The sequence below is a fragment of the Sinocyclocheilus grahami genome, unplaced genomic scaffold, assembly GCF_001515645.1.
Source record: "Sinocyclocheilus grahami isolate Dianchi unplaced genomic scaffold, SAMN03320097.WGS_v1.1 scaffold905.1, whole genome shotgun sequence".
Lineage (NCBI taxonomy): Eukaryota > Metazoa > Chordata > Actinopteri > Cypriniformes > Cyprinidae > Sinocyclocheilus > Sinocyclocheilus grahami.
Window position 1 is genome coordinate 104,215 of NW_015506084.1, and position 15,909 is coordinate 120,123.

A 15,909-nucleotide genomic window follows, 5' to 3' on the forward strand; every position below is an offset into this window, starting at 1 on the left:
GCACACAGAGCTGCCCCATGGCGTAAGGCAGATCAGCTTTTTGCTTGTTTTGGTCCGCCAAAGAAGGGATTTCCAGCGACCAAGCAGACTATGGGTAGGTGGGTGGTCGAGGCCATCTCACTAGCCTACGAATCCTCTGGCCTCCCGTCACCTATGGAGTCAGAGCGCACTCGACCAGGAGTATGGCGGCCTCCAAGGCTTTCAGCTTGGGTGTGGCCTTGCAGGACATTTGTGCTGTGGCGGGCTGGTCCTCTACAAACACTTTTGTCCGCTTTTACAACCTAGACCTGGCTTCTACCCCAGGTTCCCAAGTTCTCTCTTCATGATGTGCTCATAGGATACACACACAGGCAGGGACTTGGTAGTATGGCGCAGTGGGTATTCTCGTTCCCAAAGCGACTCGACGCAGCTCGAGTTCCTGAAGGGGAACGTCTCTAGGTTACGTATATAACCATGGTTCCCCGAGGGAACGAGACGCTGCGTCTCTTTGCCATACTCCCTGCATCCCTGCAGGCACTACTTCATCGAAGCTGGTTTGCGCCCGGCCGGATGTGCTTTTATGCTTTCTGGTGATTACGTCACCCTGCTCGTGACGTCTCGCTGCTCCATTGGACGGATTTGACACGTGCTTCAGAACGCGGTCACGCAAGGGCGTTCCCAAAGCGACTCGACGCAGCGTTTCGTTCCCTCGGGGAACCATGGTTACATACGTAACCTAGAGACGATTTCTGACATATTGCCCCCTCCCGGAATGCTCGTCCTCGCTGGTTGGGAACTTGAGAGGAGGCTCAGGAGGAGGATGGACACCCGGGAGGGGGCCGGCAGACAGAGTTCAGGGAGGTGCCGACGGAGGGAGGAGCCAAGGAGGAAACAGGAGGAGCCAGGGAGGATCAGACGGAGGGAGGAGCCAGGGAGATGACAGGAGGGACTTGGAGCATGTGGTGCCAGATGGGACCCAGGCCACAGCCATAATAGTGACCCACGGTGGAGCCGACAGAGGGAGGAGCCATGGAGGAGGAAGGCTCACAACTCCAGGGGGCCGACCAATGGCGGCGGAGGAGCCGAGGCAGAGACGGAGAGGATCCGGAGGGCCGAGGTGGAACTGATGGCTCAGACGACCGATGCGAATGCCGGGATCCGGAAGGCCACAGTAGAGCCAGAGCGACAGAGGACCAAGGTGGAGCCAAAGGGAAGGAGGAGCCTGACAGAGCCGGAGGGATGGAGGGATGAAGCGCAGCCGGAGGAGTGGAGTCCCGAGGCGAAGGATGGTCAACGACAGACCAAGGTGGAGCCGGAGGGAGGAGGGAGCCCGGAGGAGGGAGGGGGCCGGCAGACAGAGTTCAGGGAGGTGCCGACGGAGGGAGGAGCCAAGGAGGAAACAGGAGGAGCCAGGGAGGATCAGACGGAGGGAGGAGCCAGGGAGATGACAGGAGGGACTTGGAGCATGTGGTGCCAGATGGGACCCAGGCCACAGCCATAATAGTGACCCACGGTGGAGCCGACAGAGGGAGGAGCCATGGAGGAGGAAGGCTCACAACTCCAGGGGGCCGACCAATGGCGGCGGAGGAGCCGAGGCAGAGACGGAGAGGATCCGGAGGGCCGAGGTGGAACTGATGGCTCAGACGACCGATGCGAATGCCGGGATCCGGAAGGCCACAGTAGAGCCAGAGCGACAGAGGACCAAGGTGGAGCCAAAGGGAAGGAGGAGCCTGACAGAGCCGGAGGGATGGAGGGATGAAGCGCAGCCGGAGGAGTGGAGTCCCGAGGCGAAGGATGGTCAACGACAGACCAAGGTGGAGCCGGAGGGACGAGGGAGCCCGGAGGAGCCAGTGGACTGATGAGCCATGGCGGAGAGGAGGGAGCTAGGAGCTATGGTGGAGCCGCTGGGTCAACGGGCCGAGGCGGAGTCCGGGGCTTAGAGGCTGGAGGTGGAGGACAGGGATTCTGAAGCCACTGTGAAGATGGAGGATGGCAGACCCACGGAGCTGACGTCATCGGCACCGTGGCGATCCTCAGCTCTGTCGCTCCTAGCAGTAATGGCTTGTCAGTCGCGGTGGGCTCGGGCTTAAGCTCCGCGCAGCGGGGAGATGGTGGGCTGGGCACTGGGTCTGGCTGTGTTCTGGATCGGGAATAGACGTTCTCCAGACACTGGATGATTGCCTCCCTACAGCACAGTCCGGTGGTGTCTGGGAGGTTGACAGGGCGGTAGTAGTTGGCCCCAATCCAGAATAGGGAGTATTCACAGCATACTCCAAGAGGGAAAGATCCTTGCGGGCGAGAGAGGTCAACTTTACAGCGAGGAAATCCATAGGGCACACGGGGAAAACAGAAAATAAACGCTAAAAAAACGCACAGAGGGAAACAACGCAAATAAACTTTGCTGTGCTGTGTTCTGTCACAACTGCTACTGTGGATGAACGAAGGAGAGCGGAGACGAAGGAGTTGAAGGGAAACGGTCTTTAATAGTCCAAACTGGGGGAAAACACAGGGTAGCCAGGAGACACACACACAAAGCATCGTGGTAAGACGTTTAACACAGCACGCTAGACACAGGAAACACTGGGCTTAAGTACACGACTAAACAAGGGGATGACGAGACACACATGGACTCAATGAAACACAATAGGAACAGGAACAGGAACAGGAAGGAAACCAAATATGGGCATGTCACACATGAGGGAAAACTAGGTCATGGAAGACACATTGGGAGAAAAACACAAGACAGACAGTCCATATTTCTGACAGTGACAGGGATAAATTCAATTTTAAAGTATATTAACACTGAAATCTTACTTTAAATAAAAAAAAATTCCTATAATTATTATTATTATTATTATTATTATTATTATTAAAGTTAGCATAGGAAACTTCTGTAAAAAAAATAAAAACATCTGACCAGTCCCAAACTTTTGAAAAGTACAAACTGTTTATTTATACAAGAGTAAAAATTATTTATGCAAAAATAAATGTAAATAATTGAAAGCATTTTACAATAAATACTGTGTATATTTTAATTAATTATTTATTAATGTATTATTATTATTTTATAAGTTTACATTTTAAACGTCAAGATTAAAATTCTGGGTCTGAGACAAACAAAACAAAGCATTTTAAAATGTAGCACAAAATAACGTAATCAGACAAATATTTGAAATATGTACATGTAGATAACATGTATTTATATATACACACACACACACACACACACATTTTGTACTTTATACCTCTAAACCTAATCAGATATTTCCATATATTATATTATAATTATCTTAAATGAATGGTTTCCTTGAGGTTTATTCTTTTGAATGTTTTTTTTTTTATAGTGAATGTTCTTTTATTCATGTATGACTGTTGGTTGTGAGGTTACACAGCTGGTGCTTTTGCTTGTGGCTGTTTGAATCATGACAGCTGAGAGAAATGAGAGATGCCCATTAAACCCTACTGTCATTCACTCAACACCACAGACAGCAGCAGCAGTAGCAGCAGCCGCTCTTCACCGCTCTCCCTCACCGGCCTCGCTCATCAATTCAGCTGCAGTCTCCGTCAACAGCCGAATCTCTGCTGCCATCAAGCATCTGTGGCCTCTTCTGCATCTGTGGAACTGCAGTATCACTGATCCTGCTATGATCCCGGAGAAACACAAGAACAGTTTAGCGTATCCCACGGTACCAAAGGCAATTTTGCTCTTAAGCTTCAGGTGTTGTAAAGCCTTCGGGGTTCAATTTTTGTTTCCATCCATAAGTAAGCAATAACCAGGCTTAGTCTCGGGTCTCGCAGAACCTATAGCTACTTCCTGACCTGATCCAGCCTCTGGTGATGCTATATCTTCATTCAAGATGTCCACGGCTTCAGGTTTTCTGTGTTTATGAGCTGCAAATTATTATTTTTTAATTAGATTTAATTTTAAGAATTAAAATTTAAAGATTAGAATCACATTCTCACCTGTTTTCTGTTGGCATGTGTGAGGTTGGTCAACTAAACAACACTGCTGCTGCTAATCATCATAAGAAATACATGGCACATTTATATTTTGCTAATTTTTACAAAGGCTACTTTAAAATTACATTATTTAAAATTGCATTAATACAATTATATTAAATATAACATTACATGTCACACCTCTGTTCATCAATTTGCACTGGCTACCAGTAGCTGCTCGCATTAAATTGAAAGCATTATTGTTTGCCTACAAAACCACCACTGTCTCTGCACCCATTTACCTAAATTCATTACTTCAGAGTTATGTGCCCTCTAGAAGCTTGCATTCTGCAAGTGACCGGCGTATTATTGTGCCATCTCAAAGAGGCACAAAATCACTTTCAAAGACTTTTTCATTAACTGTTCCCTCCTGGTGGAATGACCAGTCCTTAGCTATCTTCAAGAAACGACTAAAAACACATATGTTCCACTTTTATTTGACCCTCTAATTCTAGCACTTTTTATTTTAATTCTACTTTATCTACATTTATCTTCTTTTTTTACTAAAAATATATATTTTTTTTTCTATTATATCTACTTGTTTTTCTTTGTGTGTGTGTGTGTGTGTTTATGTGTGTGTATAATATATAATATATATATATATATATATATATATATATATAGGCTAACCGATACTTGTCATTTGCATTTATATATTATTGCTCTTTTGTTAGTTTTGACTGCTTTTATTGTCCTCATTTGTAAGTCGCTTTGGATTGCTAAATGACTAAATTTAAATGTAAATATAATATAATTATATAATATAAGTAGTTCTGGGAAACGATTAATCGTGATTAATTGCATCCAAAATAAAAGTGTTTTTTTTGTGTACATAATATATGTGTGTGTGCTGTGTATATTTATTATGTATATATAAATACACACACATGTATATATTTAAGAAAAATATGTTGTTTATATATTAAATATATTTATATATAATATAAATTATATGAATATAAATATACACATGTAAATACTTGTAAATATTTTCAAAATATATATTGTATGAGTGTGTCTTTATATATGCATAATAAATATACACAGCACACACACATATATCATATAAACAAAAACTTATATTTTGGATGTGATTAATTACAATTAATCATTACCGAGCACTAAATATAATAGCAGGGGGAAAATATAATTTTACCACAATAAGTAGTTTTGTGTATAGGCTACTGCATGTCCGGTCAAACTGGCATAATATGACAATAAAGCTTGTTTATTTGTTACGATATGGAATTTTATACTGGTTTAAAGGGAAAACATTATAAATGAAACTTACTTGACAACAACAGTTGCTATATCAATATCAGAATGAATGGAATATCCATAAAATAATGTTTTGTTGCTGATACATGTCAAGGTTTTCTTGCGGATTTGCCATTACTTTTCATGTGCTAACTTTTATGTGAGAAATTCTATTTATAACAAGCTATTGGTCTTGTACTGCATTTTGATTTGAATAGATATGTCTATATTGGCTGACATTCTAAAAATGAAACTGTGTTGCAAATGTACTCACCCTCAGGCTATCCAAGGTGTAGATGAGTTTGTATCTTCATCAGAACAGATTTGGAGACATTCAGCATTACACCACTTGCTCACCAATGGATCCTCAGCAATGAATCGGTGCCGTCAGAATGAGAGTCCAAACAACTGATAAAAACATCACAATAATCCACAAGTAATAAATTGTGAATGAAAAACTGCATGTTTGTAATAAACAAATTCATCATTAAGATGGACTTCAAACTGTTCCATCAAAAATCTGAGTCCTCTATTCTTCATTCATATGCATGATATTGCTTTCTCCAGTGAAAAAGTAGACTTGCCTGAAATCAGGAGAGAAATATGCACAGATCAAACAACATTTACAAAGGAAAACAGTCCAAGACAGTTCTAAACAAATATGTCAGTGGACTTTGATGTTAGAGCACAAAAGGATGGACTTTTTCACTGGAGGAATCATTATTATGGATTATATATTTTGGCGACGGTTTAAAGTTAAAACCCTTTAATTACGGATTTGTTTCTTAAAAAAGCATGAAGCTTTTTGCTTCACAAGATGTTAGTTGTCATGTGTATTATTAGATGATGTTTTTTATCAGCTGTTTAGACTCTCATTCTGACGGTACCCATTCAATGCAGATGATCCACTGGTGAGCAAGTGATGTAATGCTACATTTATAAGTCATTTGAACAAATTTTAAGCACATTTTCATTTTTGGGTGCACTATTCCTTTAGGATTATTGAACATAATGCAAGGCAAGCACATTGTTTATGGCCTATGTATCAGCCCCATTCAGTATGGGATTTTACGGTTTGATTTATTGATAAAGTATGGCTACTTCAAATGGATTGCATATACTTAGATTCTTAGACTAGTCGACTAGTTAAAAAAAAAGAAAAACGTGTTTTTAACCTTAATACAATTGGTCAAAGATACACATCCCTCGTTTTTATTTTATTTTATTTTTTACCCTGCTTGTGTTCTGGTACAGTACATCACGATCAAATGCACCAAAATGTTCTCAAAAGGCTGGCAGAAACACAATGTTCTTCTTCTTTTATCAAGTCACACATTTAATAGAGCTGTGTTAAGTTGAAGGGGTGGTTATGCTTCAGTGGTGCTGAGAGGGATATATTTCAGTGCATGATTAATTCAGGCTTTGGACCCTGTTAACCAAGTGATCTTATCTGCTGGACTACTTATCAGAGAGACGCAGTGCAAAAAAAATGTCTCCGTCTGTCTCTAGACATTGGAAAGCCTCTTGATATTTTATCCTGATTCTTTCAGTGGCCCCTCACCTCGCTGGATCACTCAAACTCTTAGTGCTCTTTTGTGCTTTGCTCCCTGTGACATCAGGACAGGATGGCCTCAATCTCCTATTCAGTTTGGTTAGTGGGTGGCTGTGTTGGTGGAAATAGCAGAGAGGTGGTTTATTAACCTTTGCCCAAGATGTTCTGTAACAGAGAAAACTCTGGATGTGTTGACTAACTCATCTTTAGAATTGTTCAGTGACCTGATCATTGTGACGTTGTGCTCTAGAGCTCTATCAGCACTATATATAAGGGGTTTATGTAGGTGCTTATTTTGCTGACTGTACATTATGGTGCGTATTACACAGCTGCTCACCAAATAAAGTAGTAAATGGACTTGAAATATTGATTTGACTTGAAGTCATTTTACTATGTGAGAAGAAAGAGATGGAGAGAGATGAAACTAGGGCAGCTATGTAGAAAGTATAAGGTTAATTATACAGTTTAGTGATCAAGCAGAAGGTTCTAGAGTAGCTGAACTTTATCCTTAATTATTGGCAGCGAACATAAGACAAAATTATTATTGATTTTTAATGTACAATTCATCGCCAACAGTTCATCTAAACAGCCTGACCTTAATTTGCAATGATTTCTCAGGGATGACAAAACAGAGTTTTACTTGATGAAATTTGCATTTGATGGTAAGTGTATGGAGATAGAATTGTTGCTTAATTCCAAATATATAGATTATGATCCACAAATAAATGTAAAGAGATTAACAAAAATTAAACATATTGACAAATAAATAGAATGAGATCCACAAATAAATCTTAAAGTTTCACAAACATTAATTAAATTCACAAATAAATAAAATGAGATTTGCAAATAAAAAACATATTCACAAATATATATTTATGTCACAACCACAACTTTGCCTGGCATTTATTTGTGAATCGTGTCATGTGCATTTGTAGATAGCTGCTCGCATTTGTGAATCGCGGCCTGTGCATTTGCAAATTGTGAAACATTTCTTCCGTCAAGGCGTGCAGACAGTCCACAAATACAGGGACTCCACCCACCGTCTACTCAAGCCAATCAGATAACAGCCACATTTTGCTGACCAATCGTAGCACAGTCTCGCTATAGCCAATCACGTTTTGCTTTACAATCAGGGCGGTCTCATCCTTGCTCATTATATTAGCGTTATTATAGATTATATTAGAATTATGCTAACGATTAACTACTCTAACAGCGTTCATTTCAATCCGACATTCAAATTAAAATATTGAATAATATTCATAACAGAAGCGGTGTTTCCCCTAGACTTGTCTTGCACTCTACTTGTGGCGGCATATTTATGCAAATTAATTCTCTGCCAGCAGGAGGCGCTTGTAGAGCAGGAGAGATAGCGGTACCAGTAACAGCTGTAATCAAATAAGCGCTGTGCTCACAAACGCTGCTCAGGCATTACAGGCAAGATGAAATGAAAATGACAGCCATCATTTTCTGAAGACATTTGGTTTCCTTAAAAAATACAGTGATATAAAAACACCCGCACCGGGTTTCGACTTTGACACATGCAGTGCTCATGTTTATTCAACGAAGTCCAAGCCTTTTGGAAAATCTATTTGTGGCGGTCAATTTTGATATTGTGGTGGGCCGCCACAAATAAATCAATGGCATCTATCTACAAATGCACAGGACGCGATTCACAAATAAATGCCAGGCAAAGTTGTGGTTGTGACATAAATATATATTTGTGAATATGTTTTTTATTTGCAAATCTCATTTTATTTATTTGTGAATTTAATTCATGTTTGTGAAACTTTAAGATTTATTTGTGGATCTCATTCTATTTATTTGTCAATATGTTTAATTTTTGTTAATCTCTTTACATTTATTTGTGGATCATAATCTATTTATTTGGAATTAAGCAACAATTCTATCTCCATATAAGTGTAAGCAAACATCTGACTATTATTTATTTATTTTTTATTAAGGAAATGCTAAATCAATAAATAAACAAAGTACCATTATATATACTAACAGGGTCAGTTTACGAAATTAATCATTTGATTCAGCATGAATGCATTAAACTGATTAAAACTGACAGTAAAAACATGTATTGTTACAAAAGATTTCAGATTTCAATAAATTGTGTTCTTAATATTCTAAATGCTGTTCTTATGATCTTTATATTCTTCAAAGAATAAAAAAAAAATCAACATATTAGATTGATTTCTGAAGGATCATGTGACTGGAGTAAGGATGATGAAAATGTACATTTGCATCACATAAATAAATTACATTTTAGCATTTAAAAAAAAAAAGTATTTGAAATCGTAATATTACTGTTTTTTATTCTTTTTTTTGCATTTTTTGATCAAATAAATGCAGCTTTGGTAAGCATCTTTCTTTCTTTCTTTCTTTCTTTCTTTCTTTCTTTCTTTCTTTCTTTCTTTCTTTCTTTCTTTCTTTCTTTCTTTCTTTCTTTCTTTCTTTCTTTCTTTCTTTCTTTCTTTCTTTCTTTCTTTCTTTCTTTCTTTCTTTCTTTCTTTCTTTCTTTCTTTCTTTCTTTCTTTCTTTCTTTCTTTCTTTCTTTCTTTCATTCAATCAATCAATCAAACCAACCTCAAACCTTTGTATATTTCTGTATTTCTAAGACTAAAGATGGTACTGGAATATTTGCATGTCCATACTATTGCGTATGATGTTTATGTATGAAGTAGACCCTATTTCAAAATGCAAAGTTTTAAAATGCAAAGTAATATTATTATTGTAGGACTTCAGTGTTCACCAAATGTATACAACAAGATCAGATACAGATGTAAGTTTAGATTTGGAGATCTTCATCTAAATTGAATACAATGTCAATTATACATTTCTAAAGCAAAATGAGTAAAGACGAAAATGTCAGTGCCTACAGTTGCATTAGGTTTGGAATACAATCTGGACATTCTGCAGTCGCATAAACTATACAAAACATTCACTACTGAAAAATGTATAACTCATTTTCCTCACAGGCCATTTGAGATACTGCTGTACATTAAAATGAAGATGACACACAGTAAAGTTTCAGATGAAGCTAAATAAACACTTAAAGGAGACATATTATCGTATTGACCCGAATATAAGACAATGTTTTTTTCTTGGAAATACATCTGAAAAAATGCGGTCGTCTTATATTCAGGGTCTAGACGTTGTCAATAATTCACCCACAACAATAGGTGGCACCAAATACGCATAAAACGAGTGTGCCATGAAATATGTAAATGCGTGCTGTAAAGATCGCGACCAAACTCCCTTTGTGATTTTAAAACGTAAGACAGTACCCAGATTTGAAGACTACAGTAAGATTTATCTTCTACTGTTATTAAGATTTTGGTAGGCTACTATTAGATGGATAGCCTAAATGTCCTAATTCAGATGGGCTACCTGTTTTTTTTTTAATGGTATATCAAAAAGTGTATATATTTTTAATGTGATTGTTGGTCCATTTTACCACTTTTTACCATACTTTCAAAACAAAATTTAAAATAGGAAAAATATGCAATATGAAAATAATTGAAGACAAAATGTGTTTTACTGAGAAAAAACAAGATTTGTTTTTTAAAAAGCCTTTTTCTAAAAGGTACATCTGGAAAAAGGAGGGTCGTCTTATAATCAGAATCGTCTTATATTCAGGCCAAAACGGTATGCCCCTTTTTACAATATGTAATATAAGTCTTTGGTGTCCCCAGAATGTGCCTGTGAAGTTTCAGCTCAAAATACTCGACAGATCACTTATTATATCATTTTGAAAATGCCTATTTTGAGTGGAAGCAGAAACACGCTGTTTTTCGGGCCTGTCTCTTTAAATGCAAACGAGCTGCTGCTCCCCGCCCCCTTTTCCAGAATAGAGCTGCACCATTACAGCTCGTACCTGCTAAAAACATCTGTCATCAAAAACATTGCGCTGACATCATGCGTATTAAACCATATTAGTTTAAACTTCTGATATATGGTTTTCTGAGTGCACACATCCGAAGCACACGGACAGAAAGCGGCTGTCACAGCATGTGAGTATTAAACTAAGTTCTCATTCACACACAAGTTTACGTTAAAAAACACACACGAGTTACAAAAACAGTCAGTTATGTCTGTGAAGGTAAACAGCTAGGAAATAAATTGCATGTTTATTTTAGATCTGTGTGACAGCAGCAATATACAGTAAATAAATCAATAAATCCACTGCTCTCTTGTCTCCTCTGAGGCTGTGACTCTAAATAGTGTTCTGTGCTCATCTGTGCAGCCAAAGGCAGAACAGTTAGAATGTTTTGCTCAAACTTTCGCCATGGCATTACAATGTTGTCACTTGCAAAATCAAAATGACGGCGCCGTGAGTGGAACCTTGCAGATTAAGGGGCGGTAATATTATAATGAGATCCCTTTGCCACGTCACCAAGATAGCGAAATCAGACGCACTCATTTTTTCAGACTCTTGCAGAAAAAGGATTACCAAAACAAAGTTACTGGGTCAATCTTTTTCACGTTTCCTTGGTTGGTAGATGCATCGGGGACCTGATTATAGCACTGGAAACCTGGAAAAGTCAGATTTTCATGATATGTCACCTTTAAAATGATAAAGGTTTATTTTTAGTTTACTTGATTTATGCAAGTAATTCAAGATACACTGTATCACGACAGGATAATGTGATTGACCAATCAGAATCAGCTATTCCATTGAATAATGTGCAATACGTGCCTATTAATGCTATTTGCAATAGAAGTCAAACCTTGACACTTGCCTTACACTATTAGCTACTATTACTCTTCTGGTAATATGCAATTTCTGAGTGATTTTGTGTAAATGGCAACTGCCAAGAAAATAACAGTAAATGCAAATGTTAGATGTTATATGTAATGGCAGGGAAATGTTGTTGCTTCGACATGCAGGATGAACCTAAAGAGGCAAAATCCAGGGCCATTCTCACAACATCAGATATCTTTAAATTTGCACAATCGTGTCGCTGTAAAACGTCTCATCTATTTTTGAGACTTTATCCATTTTAATGAATTCATTCAAGACCGCTTCAGGTGTCTGAAACATTTGAAAGCCAAAACAAAGCCTTGACCCCCATTTGTGGTTTTATTTTATGGACAAAGTGATTTTGTGTAAATGGCAACTGCCAAGAAAATAACAGTAAATGCAAATGTTAGATGTTATGTGTAATGGCAGGGAAATGTTGTTGCTTCGACATGCAGGATGAACCTAAAGAGGCAAAATCCAGGGCCATTCTCACAACATCAGATATCTTTAAATTTGCACAATCGTGTCGCTGTAAAACGTCTCATCTATTTTTGAGACTTTATCCATTTTAATGAATTCATTCAAGACCGCTTCAGGTGTCTGAAACATTTGAAAGCCAAAACAAAGCCTTGACCCCCATTTGTGGTTTTATTTTATGGACAGACAGAGGAATACACCTGCCAATGGTAATGAATTTTTCATGAAAGCTTTTCTATGATTTCTGTTCCGTGTTGTTTGATGAAACGTTAATGTTTCGAGACCAGATTATATACTGAAATCTTAATGTGTGACGGGATTCGTGACATACAGACACACACACTTAACATGAAGAGGGATGGCTGTTTGAACGGATCAGATGAAACATGAAAAGTTTGTTTAGTGTGGCTGTTGACGGCAAGAGAGAAGTGTATACTGTATCTGTTTTCATATGCTGAAGTTTTGGTGATTCACACGCCTTTTACTCTGCAAGCACATTGTAAAAAAGTAAATTGAAGAAAAAATTAGGAAAGCAAAGCTTTGAACTTAAGCCTTTAATTGATGCAGTTTCTATTGCCAAGGTCTGTTTTGACAGTCTCACTCATTTTCAGCTTTAATAAATGAAAGAATTCATGTTTCTGTTCCGACCGTTTCATGTTGGGATTCTAGGACAGATGAAGAATTTATGCTGTTTTATCTGTTCTTCTAAAATTGTCAGCTCCAAAATACCTACTCTCGTAACACACATAATATATAGATTAGGCCATGTCAAATGCATGAGTGTATAATAAATACAGAGACTGAGACAGAGCCAAGCAGCCCTATACGCTAGTTGTGCAGGGCCCCACAAGTTATGCATGACTCCCCGTCACGTCAAAGCAGTGTGGCACTATCAGTTTGGTGCAGAGAAGAGGAAAAATAGAAAGGAAAATTAGCAAGATAAGGATTTTTATAAAGATGATGTTGATTTTGAAATTGTAGTCGATTTAATTTGGCATTTTGTGAGTGGGCACTATAAATTACCTGAATAATTCTAGATTGTATATATAAAATCTATAGCTATATAGTCTATATAATCTATCTATCTATATATCTACATATAATTTTGAGTGTTTTTTTTTTACACTTATATACATCTCTATATGCAGTTTCATAATTACTTCTATATTCTTCTATATGTTGTTAAAGTGTAGTGCAGAATGTACATGACAATAATTTATGGTAAACTAAAATATACTTAAGTGTCATTTTTATTGAAACTTGTATGTCATGTATTTAAATCTATTTATAATTAGACATTTTAATGATACAATTGCAAAATTGCAATTGAGTGCATTATACTGTACATATACAGTACATATATACAGACACCCACACTACTGTTTCCCAATATTATTTTTGTTTGTTTGTGTGTGTTTTTTTTTTGTATGTATTGTTAGCATAGCAACATGCTATTGTCAGTGTCTATCGCCTGTGTCTACAATAAAACTATATTATATTACAAACATCTTTGAGCTTATGGTAATATTTTTAATGGTCATTACTCATTTAAAGTTGTATTTTTGACATTTTTATTACTTTTGTTCAACAAACTATTTTAGATCACCACTTGATGTTGGATATAAAATCTGGGTCATAAAGCAAAACCAGTTGAGAGCCACAGCTTTAAGACCAGCGTTGAAGTACTCAAGATTGGTCTTGGGTCCATATTCATGGTCTTGGTCGGGACCATTTGGACTCGGCCTTGACTTGGACTCGACCCTCTTCTAGTCTTCTAGATTTTCAGCCCGATTCAACCTACTCAGGTCTCGGCCTGGACTCAGACTCGAATGATCTGGTCTTGACTACAGCACTATAGACACTATTAGATTCAAGTGAAGCTGAGAATTTCAGTAGGTGTTTGTTCTTTAAAGTGAAGTAGATGCCTGGACTTTCTCATGTCATTCTCTCTCACACACTGATTCACATCAGTGCTCTGGATTCATTGTTGAGAATGGCTGTATTGATCATGTTCAATCAGCAGCAATCAACAATGATAACAGAGAAATATGGGAAATAATCAACACTAACACAGATTGTACAGACACACAATGTCCTTTGATTGATCTAAACGGCTCTTTGCCAATGCTTAAACTGCTTAAAACCTGTCCTTTAACTTTATAAATAAAATGCCTCTGCCTATTCGACACAGAAAAAAAGGCCATTCTGCTTGTCTTAAACTGAAAAACAATGTATTGTCTCTTTATGCAGCATTGACCTGGAGCTCTATGTGGCTATCCATTTTCCAAAGAGTCTCTGAGAGCAACTATCTGCTCACAATAGGGAAGACTGATATGGTAACACTTTAGCAACGCTGAAGATATACTTGTGCTGAACAAGTGTTGAGACAAGCATTTATTGTTCAGCCTGGTGATAAGTGTTGTTTTTCAGGGTTTAAGTGCAGCTAGAGAGAGAAAGGGAAGTTGGGGCAGACATGACAGGTCACTCAGAGTTAGCAGACCACCTAATGATCTATGACCGGTAGCTGCCAATGTTGAGGAGGCCAAAGCGGCCCACCTAGACTTGCAGACATTTGACTATTTATATAAAGTCTGGTTAACTTTACAGCTTATTTTGGACAACAATCTGTTTTACCAACTCATTTACCAACATAAAAAGCAATTGAGTACTTTATATTCTATTTTTATGTGCCATTTAAGAACAGTATATGTGATAGTACAATGGAAATAGACCACTGGAATAACTCATTAAAATAATAGTGCAATTGTGAGATTTGTTTCCTTTTTAATAACATGACTCTCAAGGCTACTTAAAAAAAAGAAAGAAGAAGCATGGCAATATAGTGAAAACAACTTTCAAGTCCCTCGTGAAAAATAATTACATAAATAAATAAATAAATAAATAAATAAATAAATAAATGATAAAAAGCGTACTCAGAAATAATATACTTTAAAATAATATATCTCAGTGTAAACTGAAAATTTTTTTTTTTTGGGGGGGGCATTTCAATTAAAAATGTATTAGTTCCAATTCAAAATGTATTACAGTTTACATTTATATTAATGCAATTAGCTGAACTTTAGAGTTTTTTCTTTATATAAGCACATCTTTCTATAAAATTTCAGAATTATATATGTTGTGTAGGCCTTCTGCAAAATACACTGACAAGTATTATGATAAACTTAAAGTTCCCCTATTATGGTTTTTTGAAAATTACCTTTCATGCAGTGTGTAACACAGCTCTAAGTTAATGAAAACATCCTACAAAGTTGTAAATCTGAAAGTGCACCGTGTATAAAGTTATTGTCTCTCAAAAGAAAGAGTCATTTTAAAAACGAATCCCAAGCCGTTTCATGTTGACGTCAACATGAAACATTAGCATATTGCCCGCCCACTTTTTGGTCTTTTCGTTGGTCTGAATGAAAAAGCTAACGCATTTTTGACACTAGGTGCCACTAGGTGCCACTTTTGGAGCGGTAAAAATGTAACGCTGTACACAAAGCAGCACTGCGCTCACAAACACTGTTTTATCAGGCATTACAGGCATGATGAAATGAAAATGAGACCAATCGGACCAAACACCGCAGATTAGCGTCGCGCAAAGCAGGGGTTTGGAAAAATGAATCGTTGAGCGAATCGTTTGGGAGTCCTTGAGCAAGTAAGGTAAAAATAACAATTAAAGTGTTTTTTTACCTTGCATGCATGTCAACCTGTTGTTGTGGACTCCCAAAACCAAAATATGAACCTTTCATTACGCATAATAGGGGCACTAAAAAAAAATTATAATAATAAATATTACTAATTTATTATATTATTAATAATAAATTATATATATATATATATATATATATATATATATATATATATATATATATATATATATATATATATATAT